Source organism: Globicephala melas, chromosome 17 (genome assembly GCF_963455315.2).
Source record: "Globicephala melas chromosome 17, mGloMel1.2, whole genome shotgun sequence".
NCBI lineage: Eukaryota > Metazoa > Chordata > Mammalia > Artiodactyla > Delphinidae > Globicephala > Globicephala melas.
This window is the reverse complement of record NC_083330.1, coordinates 39,436,393-39,454,869: the sequence shown is the minus strand read 5'-3', so window position 1 is coordinate 39,454,869 and position 18,477 is coordinate 39,436,393. Positions and strand designations below refer to the sequence as shown.

The following is an 18,477-nucleotide window of genomic DNA, read 5'->3' as shown; positions in this document are numbered from 1 at the left end:
TATAGAACTGGGCTCAATTCCCAAAACAAGAACAAGTGAGGATTTATAGCCAAGGAGAGGGTTGGGAGGGTTGATGGATGGAAAATTACTAAGGGAAGACATCAAGGATAGGGGGAATTCTTGCTTAACTGACCCAATGGGATTCTTGCTGCAGGCAGGTCAGGGTGAGAAGATATCGAAGATGGGGGATTCTCTCTAAACTGACTTAACAGGATTCTTGCTAAAACTGGGCTATACAGGACCAGGAAGGACTGGGATAGGGATAGGGACAGGGCCCAAAGTTGAGGCCTAATGGAGAATAGGGTTCAGAGGCGTCAACTAAAATTTGGTCAAGGAGAGGGTCTTTGTCACATTACTAACTAACACTCAGCTTTAGCCTGTGGCTCTCCTCAGGTGTCCATTTTGGGCCATACTTGTGCCACTTCTCACCACCCCCTTTTTTAAAAAAAAAAATATATATATATATACATGTTTCCTGGGCCCTAGTTTAGGCAACACATGTCACCCAGAGAGCCAACCATGAACTGAAATTTCAGAATTTGAATGACATTTTAAGCATTGTAAGCAAGATGGAATTCAGCCTTCCATCTCTTTGTAAATGGAACATGTAAATATGTAGGTTCTAATTTATAGACTGAGAAGTCGACATTTCAAACTTAATTTTCCTCAAAGCGGAGGCCACCTGGAGTACATTTTTTAATTCCAAAGATAATGTGTTGTTCTTCTGTAATGAACTTCTTTCTTTTTCTTTTTCACTATTTTAAAGTCTAGTATTATTTCCCCTAACCCAGCAAAATGACAGTTGATCAGATACAAACTGAAATTTTTATTTGCCAACTCCATTATTTCATTGAAAATTCCATAGTAACCCAGAGTCTTCATTTTCTGAACGGAGTCTCTGGGTTTTCCTTTAAACCTGGGCCCATAGATATTCCTAGTAAGGGTCCAAGAGCCCTGGAGTTGACCATTCATCAGCCTAATAGACGCAGATACATTGACAACACAATTTTGGCCAAATGGCCACATACTATCAGTACCAATTTCAAACTTTTTAACCTAAGAGCCCTGTAAGACTTTGCCCATTTTCTTCCTGTGCCTCCTCTACCACTTCCATCAAGGAGGCATCTGTTTTTCTTTTCTTGCCATGATGTAGGGATTAGATTATGAGGAATCTGTTTTCTCAGCCCCCCTCTTTTAACCTCATATATCCCAAATCATTCTTCTGCCGCCTTTAATCTGTGTCTCTTTTCATGCTTTAACTTTCCTGATATTTCCCTTCATAAGCAGGCAATGCCTATACATTCGTCCCTCAGGTTTTTCTTGAGATCTGGGATTCTGCATTTTGCTGAGCCTCCTTCACAACGTTTGATTGAATCTACAACAGTGATAATAGCTACGAGACCCTGCTGTGGGCTGGGGGGTTGATGTAGTTGTTTTTAATCCTGATAACCCGCAGGATATGTATTATTATCTCTGCTTTACAAAGAAGGAGCAGAAAGCCCAGAGGAAATAAGGGAATTGATCAAGGTCATACCTACAGCTGGACAGATTAAGGAAACTGTTTTTGATTCCAATTTCTGTGTTATTTCTATTAAACGAAAGAGACGTGCTATCCCATTCGTCTTCTCTTTTGTCCCTGTTTCCATTCTTCTTCCCATGTTCCCCTTCTCTCAATTCACTACCAATCTTAACTCAACCATGTAAGTGTTCAACACATTAACTTCCCTTTTTCTTCATTTTTATCCTACCTTCACCCTTTACTGAACCCTCCCCAATTCCTTTCTTCATTTCCTCCCATAGGGATAATTCAGTTCCCCAAATTTACTCTTCCTTGAGGAATCACTGGATGAACAAAATGAAATCTGGAGCAGATAGAGAGCAGACCCAGGTTTGGGGAAGCCTGAAGCATATATATTCTGAGAGATATCTTTAAAAGAAATAATGCAAAATTACTGATATAAAATTAGGCAGACATGTAAGTATTTATTTAAAATGAGAAAAGAAATTACAACAAGCTACAAATTTACAAAGCTAGGAAAAATCACAAAATCCAGAAATTTAACATAATATTTTTATTAACGAAGAAACTGACCCTCCAGAAATCAGGCATAGAGGGAGCTTACCTCAACATAATAAAGGTCATATATGACAAACCTACAGCCAACATCGTTCTCAATGTGAAAAACTGAAACCATTTCCTCTAAGATCAGGGACAAGACAAGGTTGTCCACTCTCATCACTATTATTCAACATAGTTTTGGAAGTTTTAGCCACAGCAATCAGAGAAGAAAAAGAATAAAAGGAATCCAAATCAGAAAAGAAGAAGTAAAGCTGTCACTGTCTGCAGATGACATGATACTATACATAGAGAATCCTAAAGACACTACCAGAAAACTACTAGAGCTAATCAATGAATTTGGTAAAGTAACAGGATACAAATTTAATGCCCAGAAATCTCTTGCATTCCTATACACTAATGATGAAAAATCTGAAAGAGAAATTAAGGAAACATTCCCATTTACCAGTGCAACAAAAAGAATAAAATACCTAGGAATAAACCTATCTAAGAAGACAAAAGACCTGTAGGCAGAAAACTATGACACTGATTAAAGAAATTAAAGATTATACAAACAGATAGAGAGATATACCATGTTCTTAGACTGGAAGAATCAACATTGTGAAAATGACTCTACTACCCAAAGCAATCTACAGATTCAACGCAATCTCTATCAAACTACCAATGGCATTTTTCACAGAACTAGAACAAACAATTTCACAATTTGTATGGAAACACAGAAGACCCTGAATAGCCAAAGCAATCTTGAGAAAGAAAAATGGAGCTGGACACATCTGTACAATACTTTTTGTCCTACATCTTTTGGCTGTTAGTTTGATTGTCTCTTCATATGACAAAAATATTGTAATATTATTTTCTATATCAAACTTTTTTAATTCAGAAAAAATTTAAATTCCTCTATAATAATTGTTAAAAATTTATTTTTCATACTTGATAGCTTAATATAGTTTATTTGGGCTTAATAACTATTCCTGGTAATGGTATGCTAAGATGCTATTCAATATGCTAGAATGCATAGCACGTACAATGCTACATAAATGTTGTCTATAGCACAGCTTCAGCTTGTGCCCTACAAATATAGAAATTCTGATGAATTCTATTTCATGTAGTTCTCATTAATAAAAAGAAGAGGTTGTATAGTGCTTTTACAATTGCAGGTACTGCATTTAGGAATATAATTTCATCAAGAAAGAAAACTTCCATTTTGTTTAAGCATTGATGAGAATTAAATTTATGGTTTACGATTTTGCACATCTACAGTGTGAAAGAATTTTCCACCCTAGCTTCTAGCTGTTCACATTTTAAACTGCTCCTCCTCCGCCTAACATGTTAGGCAGTGCTGGGCACTATGACTTTCTTCTTGCAGCTTCAAGTTAAAACACTGGGGGAGTCATTTCAGTGAGCAGTATTTCTATGTTATTCCTACATGGGACAGCTAGAAAACTGTTCATGGAATAGACATACCAACCATAAACATATCTTACAAAACTCAAACTAAGTGAACCTTAACTCAACTTCCGATTAGCTGGATCCCCAAAAATGCCCATAGCCCCTCCATTACCATCTAGTGTGAGAAGAAGGACAGAGGGAAATTCAGAATGGAAAGAGGCAGTCGTCTTAACCAATTGCAGTTAAAATATCTTACCTTTGCAAATTTTACAACCAATTGCAGTTAAAATATCTTACCTTTGCAAATTTTACAAAAACTATGACCATATAAACACACTTATAGGTCCCCTCTCAGAGCCCCGGAAGTGGTCTGTGCAAGCAAAAGGAACTCAAATATAAGTTTTATACCCTTCTAGGTACATCTGTCTCTGGCACTTAGTCACCAAACCAGCTTCCCTAAACAATCTTCAAGACACTCTAGAATGAAAGGTATGCCCAACAAAACAAAAGCAGGGTTATCTAGCAAAATAAATGTTTTAATGGAATTAAATCTTATTGATGAAGCTACTAAACCCAACAGACTTTAGAGTCCTTGATTATAGACCATTTTATTGCGTTTTTTCATCTGTAGATAAATACCCATATAATATAGTAAGTGCTCAATACAGGTTTTGTAAATTAATGAATGAACAAATACATGAATTAAGGAATTCTGTTAAAAAAAATTTGTAAATATATCCATGGTAAGTAAAATACAGTGTGAGGTAGGAAAGATAGAGTGCCACACTCATAATCGTTGAAGCTGCGATGTCTGCCTCATACTTGTCAAATAAGTTGTAATTCAAATGATGGTTTTTCAACAGAGATTGTTGTCTGAGAGTGAACAACAGTCTCTATCCAAATAAAAATGTTTTTAAGCACTCCTGGATGTGAATCCAATATGGAAATGGATTTGAAATAAACATTAAACATTTTGCCATCTGCTGCCTTGCTGAGTCACTGAAAAATATCCTCCTCAAATGTTCATATTTTCAGATTAATTGGTCCATGGCTGCCAGGCATGAAGAAGAAAGAAAATCTGAAACTCAGTAATTCCACTAAGTTGTAAAAGATACACTACAGAGACACTGTTATTTGGGGATGAAGTTGTGGATTAACACTGGAGTCAAACCAGGGGAAACATTCCTAGGTTGTCAGAACATTTTATCCAACAATTAATCATAATCAGCACATCCCAATAACTTTGATTAATTTTATGCTTAATTTTTTATCTCAAAACTTCTACCAAAATATATTTACATTACTAATCTCTAGAGGATCATCTTTTTAACGAGCATCAGAAATTTAAGGAAGAATTTGGAGTGAGGGAAGGAAAAGATAAAGGGGATAGAATAAGAGACAACTGGAGTAAATGATGAATGAGTGAGATTTCCAAAATAGCAACAAACAAGGAGAAGAGAAGACTTTAAAATAATCAAAGAAACTAGTACTATTTCTCACATTTCAGTCATGCTGTTCCTCTGAGGAGTGTAGCACAAGCTAAAGAAGTTAGCTCCAATCTACTCAAGGCTCAAAGAAACAACACAAAGTTGGTTTCCCTCCTGCACATTCCCACCTCTGGCTGCCTCTAGAACTACTATTCAGCACTAACTCCCCCACATTTAAAGGCAGCCTGAATCCTGAGACCACAATCCCAATTGCAAGACCTTCATGCTACTTTTGTAGGCTGAATGTCATTCCGGGTCAACTGCACTTTAGCTTCAGGGTATAGGGGTAAATATAAATGGCAAAAGAAGCAAACACCAGGGAATAATTGCAAAAATGTCTCTTAAGAGAGGCAACACAATTTCTCTAACTAATAAGAATTTCAGCAATCCTAATCAAAATCCCAACAGAATGTTTTAGAAATCAAAACTAATTCCAAAACAAAATGTGTCAGGAAAAGCAAAAGGATCTAGTACAGCCAAAATAATTTTGGAAAAGAAGAACAAAGTTGGGAGACTTGTAGGACCTAATTTCAAGACTTACTATAAAGGTACAATAGCCAAGACATCGTGATATTTGTGAAAAGATGAACACATAATAAAGAAGATGTGGCACATATATACAATGGAATATTACTCAGCCGTAAAAGAACCGAAGCTGAGTTATTTGTAGTAAGGTGGATGGACCTAGAGACTGTCATACAGAGTGAAGTAAGTCAGAAAGCGGAAAACAAATACCGTATGCTAACACATATATATGGAATCTAAAAAAAAAACAAAAAGGTTCTGAAGAACCAAAGGGCAGGACAGGAATAAAGATGCAGACATAGAGAATGGACTTGAGGACACGGGGAAGAGGAAGGGTAAGCTGGGACGAAGTGAGAGTGGCATGGACATATATACACTACAAAATGTAAAATAGATAGCTAGTGGGAAGCAGCCGCATAGCACAGGGAGATCAGCTCTGTGCTTTGTGATCACCTAGAGGGGTGGGATAGGGAGGGTGGGAGGGAGACGCAAGAGGGAGGGGATATATGTATATGTATAGCTGATTCATGTGTATAGCACAAACTAACACACCATTGTAAAGCAATTATACCCCAATAAAGATGTTAAAAAAAAAGAAAGATGAACACATAGGTCAATGGAACAAAATAGAGAGTCCAGCTATAGACCCATACATATATGGACAACTGGTATTTACAAAGTGTCAGTAGATAAACAACACTGTCTTCAACAAACAGCCCTGGCACAATTGGATATCCAAGTGTAAAGAAATAAACTTTGACCCATACTTTGCTCCATGTACAAAAACTAACTTTAAAAATTCATAGGCTTAAGTGTAAAACATGAGACTATACAACTTCTAGGAGATAACATAGGGAAAATATTTATGACCTTAGTTTATGTAAGATTTCTTACATAGAACCAAAAATAAAAATAAAACCATGAATCATAAAAGAAGAAAAAATCTAATAAATTGGCTTTCATCAAAATTAAAAACATCTTCTCTGTGTTTTTAAAAATTTTTTTATTGACCTATAGTTGATTTACAATGTTGTGTAGCTTCAGGTGTACAGCTAAGGAGATTTTATATATATATATATATATATACACATATATATATTCTTTTTCAGATTCTTTTCCATTACAGGTTACTACAGATATTGAATATAGTTCCCTGTTCTATACAGTAGGTCCTTGTTTTTTACCTATTTTATACATAGTAGCGTGTATATGTTACTCCCAAACTCCTAATTTATCCCACCCCACCCCACCCCCTTTTCCCCTTTGGTAACCATAAGATTGTTTTCTATGTCTGTATGTCTGTGAGTCTGTTTCAGTTTTGTAAATAAGTTCATTTGTATCATTTTTGGGGGATTCCACAAATAATTGATATCATATGATATTTGTCTTTGTCTGACTTACTTCACTTAGTATGATAATCTCTAGGTTCATCCATGTTGCTGCAAATGGCATTATTTCATTCTTTTTTATGACTGCATAATATTCCTTTATGTATGAGTGAGTGTGTGTGTGTGTGTGTGTGTGTATACACACACATTTTTTTTATCCATTCATCTGTCAATGGACATTTAGGTTGCTTCCATGTCTTGGCTATCGTAAAGAGCGCTGCTATGAACATTGGGGTGCATGTACCTTTTCTAAATAGAGTTTTCATCTTTTCTGGATATATACCCAGGAGTGGGATTGCTGGATCATATGGTAGCTCTATTTTTAGTTTTTAAAGTAACATCTATACTATTCTCCACAGTGGCTGCACCAACTTAACATTACCACCAACAAAAACATCTTCTCTTTGAAAAATAAAGTTAAGGAAATGAAAAAAAAATGACATAAACTAGAAGAAAATATTTGCAAAACATATATCTGATAAAGGACTAATAATAAGAATATGTAAGAATTCTTAATAAGAAAATTCAATAAGAAAACTACCCCATTTCTTTAAAAAAGGAGTAACATTATCAACATGGCAACAGATTATTCCCAACTTCAGTCCCCTTCATAAGAAGACCAACTAGCAACTGTCCATAGACAAGACACCACTGTAAATATCCCAGACCATGGAAGTGAGGCTGAAGCACCCCCTTGGACCACAGAGACTGAGAAGGGTAGGAGAAGCAGCTACACTCTGATTTCATTGCCCCTCACCCAGGCCAGAATAGCACTGCACTGGGGGGACCCCCCCAGGCCTATGGTTTCTCCAGTGGGAAAAGGAGAGCCCAAGATGGACATTCAGCTCCCCATGTGTTGTGGGTCCTTTCCCAGGAGGCCCATTTGGGTGTCACTTCACAGGAATCACAGGGGAAATCTGCAGGGCTTGCCCACTGGAGATCAGACTGTGATGAAGTAGAGGGCAAGGCTTACAGCAACCAGGGTTCAGATCTTGGTAGATCAAGTTCCTTCTCTCAGCAGTGCCCAATTAGAGATCCCAGCCAACTGCTCATCTACAGAGCCAAGCCAGTGGCCTCATTTTGGCCAAGAAAATTGGTGTGCAGTTCTGTCTGATTCAGGATCCAAAACAATGAGCCTATCTGGGCTTGGAGCCTATGCTGTCACACCACCCAGGCAAGGAAGCTAATTCATAGCCCCACACATCACTAGGTGCAGACTTCACCCTGACTGACCAGGAAACCTGGGGGGAGAACTTTGGAAGCAATGTAGCCCAGCAGCACTTGAGCAGAGAGCCCAGCCAGTGGTTCTGCCTGTCTGCAGAGCTCAGCTGGTGGCCCTGTCTGGCCAGGGAGCTCAGTGCACAGTTCTGCATGATTTGGGTTCCTGGCCAGCAAGCCAAGCTGGGCTTGGAGCATGTTCTGTTGTCCCGCCCAGGCAGCGAATTAGGTTCATGGCCCTACCTACTGTTAAATATAGCCCTCAGTCTCATCCAATGAGGAAGCCTTACCAAGGTACCCAGGAGGCTGCACCCTATAACCAGCTGCAGAGTCACCCGAGCAGAGAGCCCAGCCAGAAGCTCTTCCCACCTGCAGAGCTTAGCTGTTGGCCCTATCTGACCAGTGAACAGTTCTACCTGATTCTGTTCCCCAGCCATTGAGCCAGGCCAGCCATGGAATCTGTTCTATGGCTCCACTCGAGCTGGGAAACAAATCTGAAGCTCTGCTTAGGGCTAAATATACCCTCCAGTTCCACCTGGCCACAAAGCCTAACCAGAGCACCTGGAAGCTGTATAGCCCTCTATGGCCTCACCAACATTGTCACTTGAGCAGAGAGCCCAGCCAATGGCCCTACCCATTGGCAGAGCTGAGCCAGTGGTCCCATCTTGCCAGGAAGTTTGGTGGGCAGCCCTGTCAGATTCAGGTCTCCAGCCATTGAGCAGTAATATCCATGGAATATATTCTACAGCCCTGCTTGCACAGGAAAGCAAGTTCATAGCCCTACCCAACTGCCAAGTATAGCATCCAGTCCTACCTGACTAGGAAGCCCAACCAGAGAATCCGTGCAACCATGGAGTCCATCATATAGCCTAGCTAAGACAGAAAACTAAACCAGCAGTCCTATCCAGCTATTCCCAGCCAGTAGCACTTCCCTGGACTTTAGTGCATGGGCAGTGACCTCACCAAATAGAGACCGTCCCCCCAATAGCAAGCCCCACCTGCCCAAAGACACTGCCAGCTGACCAGTCCAGAACCCCAAGCAGAACCGACTAGTGAAGGATTGTCTCTGCCAAAGTGAACCTGTAAGGTCTGGAGGAGGGGTGCACTTATCCAAATGTCCAGATACCAATGCAAGGAATCAAGGATGACAGCAAATCAGGTAAACATGACACCACCAAAAGAAACTAATAAAGCACCAATAACAGACCCTAAAGAAATGAAGATCTATAAACTGTCTGATAAAGAATTCAAAAAAACCTCTTAAGAAGTTTAGTGAACTACAAGAGCTGAAAAATACAATGACTGACTTGAAGACTTGAATAGAGAGCTTCAACAATAGATTGACCAAGCAGAAGAAATAATCAGAGAACTAGAAGAAAGATCATTTGAAATTATCCAGTCAGAGGAGAAAAAAGAATGAAAGAGTGATGCAAGCCTATGAAACTTGTGGAACACTATCAGGAAAACAATATACATATTTTGGGAATCCCAGAAGGACAAGAGTAAGAGAAAGGGACCAAAAAAAGATATTTAAATCAATAATGGTTGAAAACTTTCCAAACCTGGGGAGAGTAATAGACATCCAGATTCATGAGGCCCAGAGAACCCCAAATAGGTTGAACTTGAAAATGGCTACAGGAAGACACATTAAATTGTCAAAGGTCAAAGACAAAGAGACAAATATGAAAGTATAAGAGAAAAGTGACATGTCACATACAAGGGAAATTCCACACACCACCCCTGTCCCCAGCCCCAATAAGACTATGTGTGGATTTCTCAACAGAAAATTTTCAGGTCAGGAGAGAATGAAAGGATATATTCAAAATATTGAAATAAAAAACTGTCAACCAAGAATACAATACCTGGCAAAGCTATCCTTCAGAAATTAAGGAGAGATAAAGACTTTTCCAAACAGACAAAAGCTGAGGGAATTTATCACCACTAGACCTGCCTCACAAGAAATGCTAAAAGGAGTTCTTCAGCAGACATAAAAGGATACTAATTAACATAAAAACATATGAATGCAGGTGTAAAACTCACTGGTAATAGTAAATATATACTCAAAAGTCAGATTCTCTAATAATGTGATGGCGGTGCATAATTCACTTGCAACTCTAGTTGAAGAGTTAGAAAAACAAATGTGGTAAAAATAACCATAACTACAATAATTTTTCATTGGATATGCAAAATAAAAATGTGTAAACTGTAACTATAATAACCTAAAATATGAGTAGGGTGGGGAAAGAAAAGTGTAAAGTTTAGAAATTCTATTAAAGTTAAGTTGTTATCAGCTTAAAATAGGATGTTATATATTTTATGTGAGCCTCATAGCACCACAAAGGAAAAACCTATAGTAGTTACACAAAAGATTATGATAAAGGTGTCAAAGCATACTGCTACAAGGAATCACCAAATCACAAAGGAAGAGAGCAAATAGGGAGCAAGGAACAAAGAATCTACAAAACATTCAGAAAACAATTAACAAAATGACAATAGTAAATCCTTAGCTATCAATTGTTACTTTAAATGTAAATGGACTAAATTATGCCATCAAAAGACATAGAATGGATGAATAATTTTTTTTAAAAAACCAACAATATGCTTCCTACTAAAGAGACACTTTAGCTTTAAGACACACACAGTGAGAGTGAAGGGATTGCAATGATATTTCAAGCAAACGGTAACCAAAAGCAAGTGGGGGTAGCTATATTCACATTAGACAAAATAGACTTTAAGATAAAAATGGTGAAAAGAGACAAAGAAGATCATTATATAATGAAAAAGGGGCCAATTTATTAAGAATATATGACAATTTTAAATATTTAAGCACTCAACTTTGGAGCACCTAAATATATAAAGCAAATATTAAACAGACCTAAAATAAGACATAAACAGCAATACAATAATAGTTGGGGGCCTTAATACCCCACTCCTCCTGATGGAGAATCAATAAGGAAACAGTAGATTTGAGCAATGCTATAGACCAAATGGACCTATCCAGAACATTCCATCTTACAAACAGCAAAATACACATTCTTCTCAAGCACACGTGGAATATTTTCTAGAATAGATCATGGTAGGCCACAATCAAATCTTAACAAATTTAAGAAGACTGAAATCATACCAAGTATCTTTTCTGACCACAGTAATATGAAACTAGAAATCAATAACAGGAGGAAAACTGGAAAATCACAAAATATGGAAGTTAACACACTCTTGAACAGCCAATAGCTCAAGGAAGAAATTAAAGGAAAAGTTTTAAAGCATCTTGAGACTTAAAAAAATGTAAACACAATATACCAAAACTTACTGGATGAAGCAAAAGCAGAAATAAGAACATTTATAGTGATAAACACATACATTAAGAAAAAAGAGAGTTCTCAAATAAACAAGCTAACTTTACACCTCAAGGTACTAGAAATAGAAGAACCAACTCAGCCCAAAGTTAGCAGAAGGAAGGAAATAATAAAGATTATAGCAGAAATAAAAAGATAGAGAATGTGAGAACAATAGAAAAGAAAAATAAAACCAAGAGTTTGCTCTTTGGAAAGATAAAAAAATAAACAAACCTTTAGCTAGACTAAGCAAGAGAAAAAGAGAGAGGACCCAAATAAATAAAATAATAAGTGAAAGATAAATAAAATTATAACGGATACCACAGAAATACAAAGGATCATGAGAGACTACTATGAAAAACTATATGCCAACAAACTGGACAACCTAGAAGAAATGGCTAAATTCCTGGAAACGTACAATATGCCAAGACTGAATCATGAAGGAATAGAAAATTCAAACAGACCAATAATGAGTAAGGAGAGTGAAACAGCAATCAAAAACCTCACAGGGGCTTCCCTGGTGGAGCAGTGGTTGAGAGTCCACCTGCCGATGCGGGGGATATGGGTTCGTGCCCCGGTCTGGGAGGATCCCACATGCCGCGGAGCGGCTAGGCCCGTGAGCCATGGCCGCTGAGCCTGCGTGTCCGGAGCCTGTGCTCCGCAACGGGAGAGGCCACAACAGTGAGAGGCCCGCGTAACGCAAAAAAAAAAAAAACCTCACAAAAGAAAAAGTCCAGGACAAGATGGTTTCACTGGTGAATTCTACCAAACATTTACAGAAGAATTAATGTCAATTCTTCTCAGACTCTGCCAAAAAATTGAAGAGGAGGCAACATTCCCAAAGTCATCCTATGAAGCCACCATCACCCTGATACCAAAACCAGACAAGAATACTACAAGAAAAGAAAATGACAGCCAATAACCCTGATGAATATAGATGCAAAAATTCTCAACAAAATACCAGTTAACCAAATTCAATAGCACATTAAAAAGATCATATACCATGATTAAGAGAGATTGAGAGGCAGGAATGGTTCAAGATACACAAATCAATAAGTGTAATACATCACATTAATCAAATGAAAGATAAAATTCATAAGGTCATCTCAATAGTTGCAGAAAAATCATTTGACAAAATTCAACATCTATTCATGATTAAAAAAAAATCTCTCAACAAATTGATATAGAAGAAACATGCCTTGACATAATAAAGGCCATATATGACATGTCCACAACTAATATAGAGTTGGTGAAGGTTGAAACCTTTTCCTCTAAGATTGGGAAGAAGACAAGGTTACCCACTCTCACCACTCCTATTCAACAAGTACTGGAAGTCCTAGCCAGAAAAATCAGGCAAAAAATAAAATAAAATAAAGAGCATCAGAACTGGAAGTAAGCAAAATTATCTCTATTTTCAGATGACATGATTTTACATGTAGAAAATCCTAAAGATGTTACAAAAAGAAAACTGTTAAAACTAATAAATGAATTTAGTAAAGTTGCAAGATGCAAAATCAACATACAAAAATCAGCTGTGTTTCTATACATTAACAATGAATTATCTAAAAAAGAAATTTTTAAAAATCCCAATAGCATCAAAAACAATAAAATACTTAGGAATAAATTTAACTAGGGAGGTGAAAAATCTCTACATTAATAACTATAAGATGTTAATGAAAGAAATTGAAGACACAAATAAATCAAAAGATATCCTATATTCATGTATTGATACAATTGATATTGTTAAAATGTTCATAGAACCTGAAGCCACCTATAGATTTAATGCAAGCCCTAACAAGACTCCAATATCATTTTTCACAGAAATAAAACAGAGGCAAGGAGTGGGGAGTGGGAGAACTGAGCAAAAGCGATCAAAATGTACAAACTTCCACTTATAAGGTTATGTACAGTGTGATAACTATCGCTAACGGTACTGTATTGTACATTTGAAAGTTGCTAAGCGAGTAGATCTTGAAAGTTCTCATCATAGGAAAAAGAATTTTGTAACTGTGTGAGATGATGAATGTTAATTAAACATTATGGTTATCATTTTGCAATACATACGTATATCAAATCATTATGTTGTATACCTTAAACTTATATCAATTATTTATTTATGTTGTACACCTTAAACTTCTCAATAAACCTGGAAAAAAAACTTTAAACTCAAAAAATATTCTTAATAAATAAATAAAAAGAAAGTAACAGGATGTTGACTTAAAGAAAATGCACAACATGAGAGTTGCGAGTTAAGTTTTATTTGGGGCAAAGTGAGGACAGCAGCCTGGGAGACAGCGTTTCAGATAACTGAGAAACTGCTCCGAGGAGACGAGGGGAGGAGCCAGGATATAGAGGAGTTTTGCAGCAAAGAGCAGGTAGTCAGGTAGTCGGAAGTCAAAAGATTATTGTTAGCTCTTGGAGGAAGACGCGGTCGCCGCTGCAGCGGAGCCTCAGGCCACCCACTCATGCTCCTGACTCACCGCTGTTCGCCCTCGCTGAGGAACAAGTCGGTCAGGAAGCCGTGCCGCAGCCATGGCTTTTACAGATACCGAAAAGACTCCCGTGGAGCCCGAGGTGGCGATTCACCGGATTCGAATCACCCTCATCAGCCGCAACGTGAAGTCTTTGGAGAAGGTTTGTGCTGACCTCATCAGAGGCGCAAAGGAAAAGAATCTCAAGGTGAAAGGATGGGTTCCAATGCCTACCAAGACTCTGAGAATAACTACAAGGAAAACTCCTTGTGTTGAAGGTTGACTTGGGATCGTTTCCAGATGAGGATCCACAAGCGACTTATTGACCTGCACAGTCCTCTGAGATTGTCAAGCAGATCACTTCTATCAGTATTGAGCCAGGAGTCGAGGTTGAAGTCACTATTGCAGATGCTTAAATCAACATTTTTAATAAACTGATAATCAGTTGTCAAAAAAAAAAAAGATTATTGTTAAATAAAGAAAACCAGATATCTCAAGTTAAGGGATTTAGTGCTTTTCTGTGTATGGGAAGATGCAAGAGTCTGGGCTCACTGAAATCATTCCTTTGATATGCACCTTAGCTATCTGGGGCCTGTATTTTCACACCCTGAGTTTCCGCAGGGCTCGCTGCAGGGAGTGGCCGCAGTCTGATGGCTGCTATTCTTTTCAGCCCTGAGTTTCCTCAGGACTCACCAGCTCATGTTGGAGGGCTGCAATCATTGGTGACTATGACATCCTTTGTTTATTGATATGGCAGGAAATATTCCATTTATAAATATTCCATTCCATTTATAAATATTCCATTTATCAAGGAAAAGATTTGAACAAGATACTTTACCAAAGAAGATACATGGAGCAAATACAAGAAAAAATGCTTAATATCATTTGTTATTAGGGAAATTAATACCAAAACCACAATGAGATACCACTACATACTTATTAGATGGGCTTTAAAAACAAGATAATTACCAAATACTGCTGGAGCAAGGAAAGCATAATGATAAGTAAAAGAAGACAAACTCAAAATAATTTAAATAATACAAATCATTTCTTTTATATGACATTCTACAAAACGCAAAACTAGAAGGACAGAAATCATATCAGTGGTGTGTAGGGACTGGAGTGAGGAGAAGGATTTATCTACAAAGGGAGTTGAAGGAAACTTTCGGGATGATGGAGATGTTCTCTATCTTAATTGTAGAGGCAATTACGTGAGTATGTAAGTTTGTCAAAATTCATTGAACTGTACACCAAAGAAGGTTGAATTTTACTATATGTAAATTATATCTCAATAAACCAAAGGACCAAGCATCACAATAAATCCAAAATTAATTGCATATAAATCATCTTGTGAATCAGTATTTTAATGAAATTACTCAGATTGAATCAGGGCAAAATTCAGTGCATTATTTGAATTTTTGAAATGTTTTAGTGATAACTTTTCAGATTAATAGAATACATACTTCTAAGGTATTCACCACAGTTGTTAAAAGGTGAGGCATCATTTAGTATTACTGTCATTGATCAGCATCTATGGTAATTGCCTGTGACACATTAGCATTCATTATGCAAGAAGCATTTCTTGAGTATTACTAGCCTACAGACCTAAAAAAAACTCATTTCTCTTCAGTTCTGGGCCAGTAGGATATGCTTCAGTCTTCTTCAATAAACTTTTATAAGGTACGATCAGATGAGACCAAATCTAAGAAAAGTAGCTTCAAGCGTAGTTTCAGCTGGTCCATAATGGTAGAGTTGTTTAATATTAGAAAATAAAGCCATACAGTAGGGCAGTATTACAGACTGTAATTACTACACTTAGAATGAATGAAACTTATCAAAGACATTTTAAGTTGCCTAGATATCATAACTCTCAGGTTACCCAAAAGCAAAATGCTAGGGCTTCCCTGGTGGCGCAGTGGTTGAGAGTCCGCCTGCTGATGCAGGGGACACGGGTTCGTGCCCCGGTCCGGGAAGATCCCACATGCTGCAGAGTGGCTGGGCCCATGAGCAATGGCCGCTGAGCCTGCGTGTCCGGAGCCTGTGCTCCGCAACGAGAGAGGCCACAACAGTGAGAGGCCCGCGTACCGCAAAAAAAAAAAAAAAAGCAAAATGCTAAAAATATACTGTAAGATCTAAGAACATTATGTGAATAGTGAATGGGAGCAAATTACATATGTGAAATTTTTTGTCATAATCTCTACCCTAGGTTTTAGTTCCACCTATACATTACATTTTCCCTACTTCTCATCTCCATGTTTGAAATAATCAAATAACCCTGTAATTTCCATGTGCTCTTGCTGCAAATATGAACTCACCAATGCTTCAGGAGTCCCCGAAAGACAAGCAATCTATATAGAATTGTTTTCATGGGCATGCCACTTATGTAGTCACACAGGTCCCCAGTTTAGAAGGACCTACATTTGTTGTGATGCTCTGCTATTGCTGTCTGGAAATTCTTAGTAATTTTTGAACAAGGGCCCCACATTGTCAGTTTGTACCAGTCCCCGCAAATTATGTAACTGGTCCAACTTTATAAATACCAAAACTGACATGAGGATTCTAAGTTACTCTTTACACAGAGTCACTTGGGTCATGCATTTGACTAAAAACTAAACAAATTTATCTTGAAACACTTTAGTTAAGAAACTACAGCTGGAAAACTGTCAAGTTGAGGTCATACAATGTCTAGGAACTTCTGGTAAGATAGACATGTTGCAAGGACAATTCATTTGTCTGAGACTTTGGGACATCCATTTTCTGCTCTAGTTAAAATAGGGTATAAAGAAAACTAGATAGATTTTCCTCTCATGTAATCAACTGTTGTTGTAAGGAAGCTCATATTTACACTTGGTGTTACCGAAGTTTTCATTTTAATGTTTGGTCAGTTCTTCCTCCTAAAAGGTTTCATATATTCATTCACTTATTCATTCATTCAATAAATATCTGATGAGTGCCTACTATGCACCAGGCACTGTGTTTAACACTAGACAGAAAATAGAAAAACAAAACAATAAAACAGTGTTCTTCCCTCATGAAACTTAAAGTCACCGAATTAGTCACTCCCTCTCTTCCCAATTATAATTTTGTTACATTTTCTCTCAGACATTGATTTTTAATCTGTGAATCTGGGAGAACAATATGCTACATACCAACTTTTTCAATAGCAAAATAATATAAGCGTCTGTGCCTTTTAAAATGTCAGATTTTAGGGCTTCCCTGGTGGCGCAGTGGTTGAGAGTCCACCTGCTGATGCAGGGGACGTGGGTTCGTGCCCCGGTCCAGGAAGATCCCACATGCCGCGGAGCGGCTAGGCCCATGAGCCATGGTCGCTGAGCCTGCGCGTCTGGAGCCTGTGCTCCACAACGGGAGAGGCCACAACAGTGAGAGGCCCACGTACCACAAAATAATAATAATAATAATAAGTCAGATTTTACTATTTAATAATGAGAGAAAGTTGGCTTTTAAAAAAAGTGCCTGGCCCATGTGTAAGGTATCCAGTAAACAGTTAGCATTGCTACTAATATAAACCATGTCACCGATCTTCCCTTCGTACTAAGTGGCAAGAGCTATGATGGTCAGCCTCAAAGCTGGCTTCCAGCCCAGTCAGCCCCTGCAGCCGGCAGGGCCCAAGGCAGCAGTGTGTTTTTTAAGTGGGCTAAAAAGCATTTGGCTTGAATCTCAAATGCTGAGTCTTTCTGCAAGATAGCATATACGTAACCCAAGTGCTTTGGAGGGGAGCTGATTTTAAAAGCATTAAAGCAAGGGAGCCTTCTCTTAATCATGGTCCAAACGAAAACCAGTTGGTCCCCTGCAATCTTTCTTCATCCTCAGTGGCGTAGCTAGGGCTCTTTGGTTCTAGAAAAGCATCTCTCTCATGCATTAGCCATAACACAAAGCAACAGATGCCTAATACCTACTTCCATACCAGCTCCTGGGCTGAGGAAGTGACAACTGGTTGGAATTAAGCTGAATCTGGAAACATCCTGGGGTTCGTTTTTATTTGAGGTTACAAAATCAACAAGTGCGATATTCTGGGCTTGGCAAAACAGAGCAATGTAAAGGTATCAAATGGCACTCATATATTTGGACATGATTGAAGGGTCATATCCCTCGACAGCTCGGCAGGGGTGAATTTAGTTCCTGTAAAGCATACGGAGGGTTTTATTCCTCCCCTCAAAGAAAATGTGTTATTTTATGTACTCAGACTATCACCTCCTCCCTTGCTTTCTTAGAGAACATCTATTTCTGGTGGGAGCTGCCAATTTACTATCCCTCAATCTCACCCCACAGGTGGACACGTGACCAATACGAGCCAATCAGAATCTTCCTCCAGATTTCTCACGAGATCTGGAGGGAATGGGCTTCCCTTCCTCTAAGGTAACTAGACTGTAAGAATATAGGATCTTGGATTCCTGGAGTCTCATGAAGTCCGTCAGCTGGAGAGAACAAGGCTAAAAGCAGAGTGAAGCAGAAATGAGAGATGATGAGGGAACCCTGGTTTTCCTGATAGACCAAATCCTGTAGCGGCCAGTCTCTCCTTTGCTCAGCCCATCATTTCAGTGCATAAACTAGGGCGTCTCTCTTTTA

The 18,477-nt window shown here is 38.2% G+C and overlaps 1 long non-coding RNA gene and 1 pseudogene across 1 annotated transcript in view; one reads left to right on the top strand and one right to left on the bottom strand.

The window, feature by feature from the left end:
- Nucleotides 1-18,477, bottom strand: part of LOC132593745 (uncharacterized) — a 410,506-nt gene that overhangs the window by 368,868 nt on the left and 23,161 nt on the right. The gene's annotated exons all lie outside the window — the stretch shown is intronic.
- On the top strand, nt 13,952-14,306 carry LOC115856676 (small ribosomal subunit protein uS10-like; annotated as a pseudogene).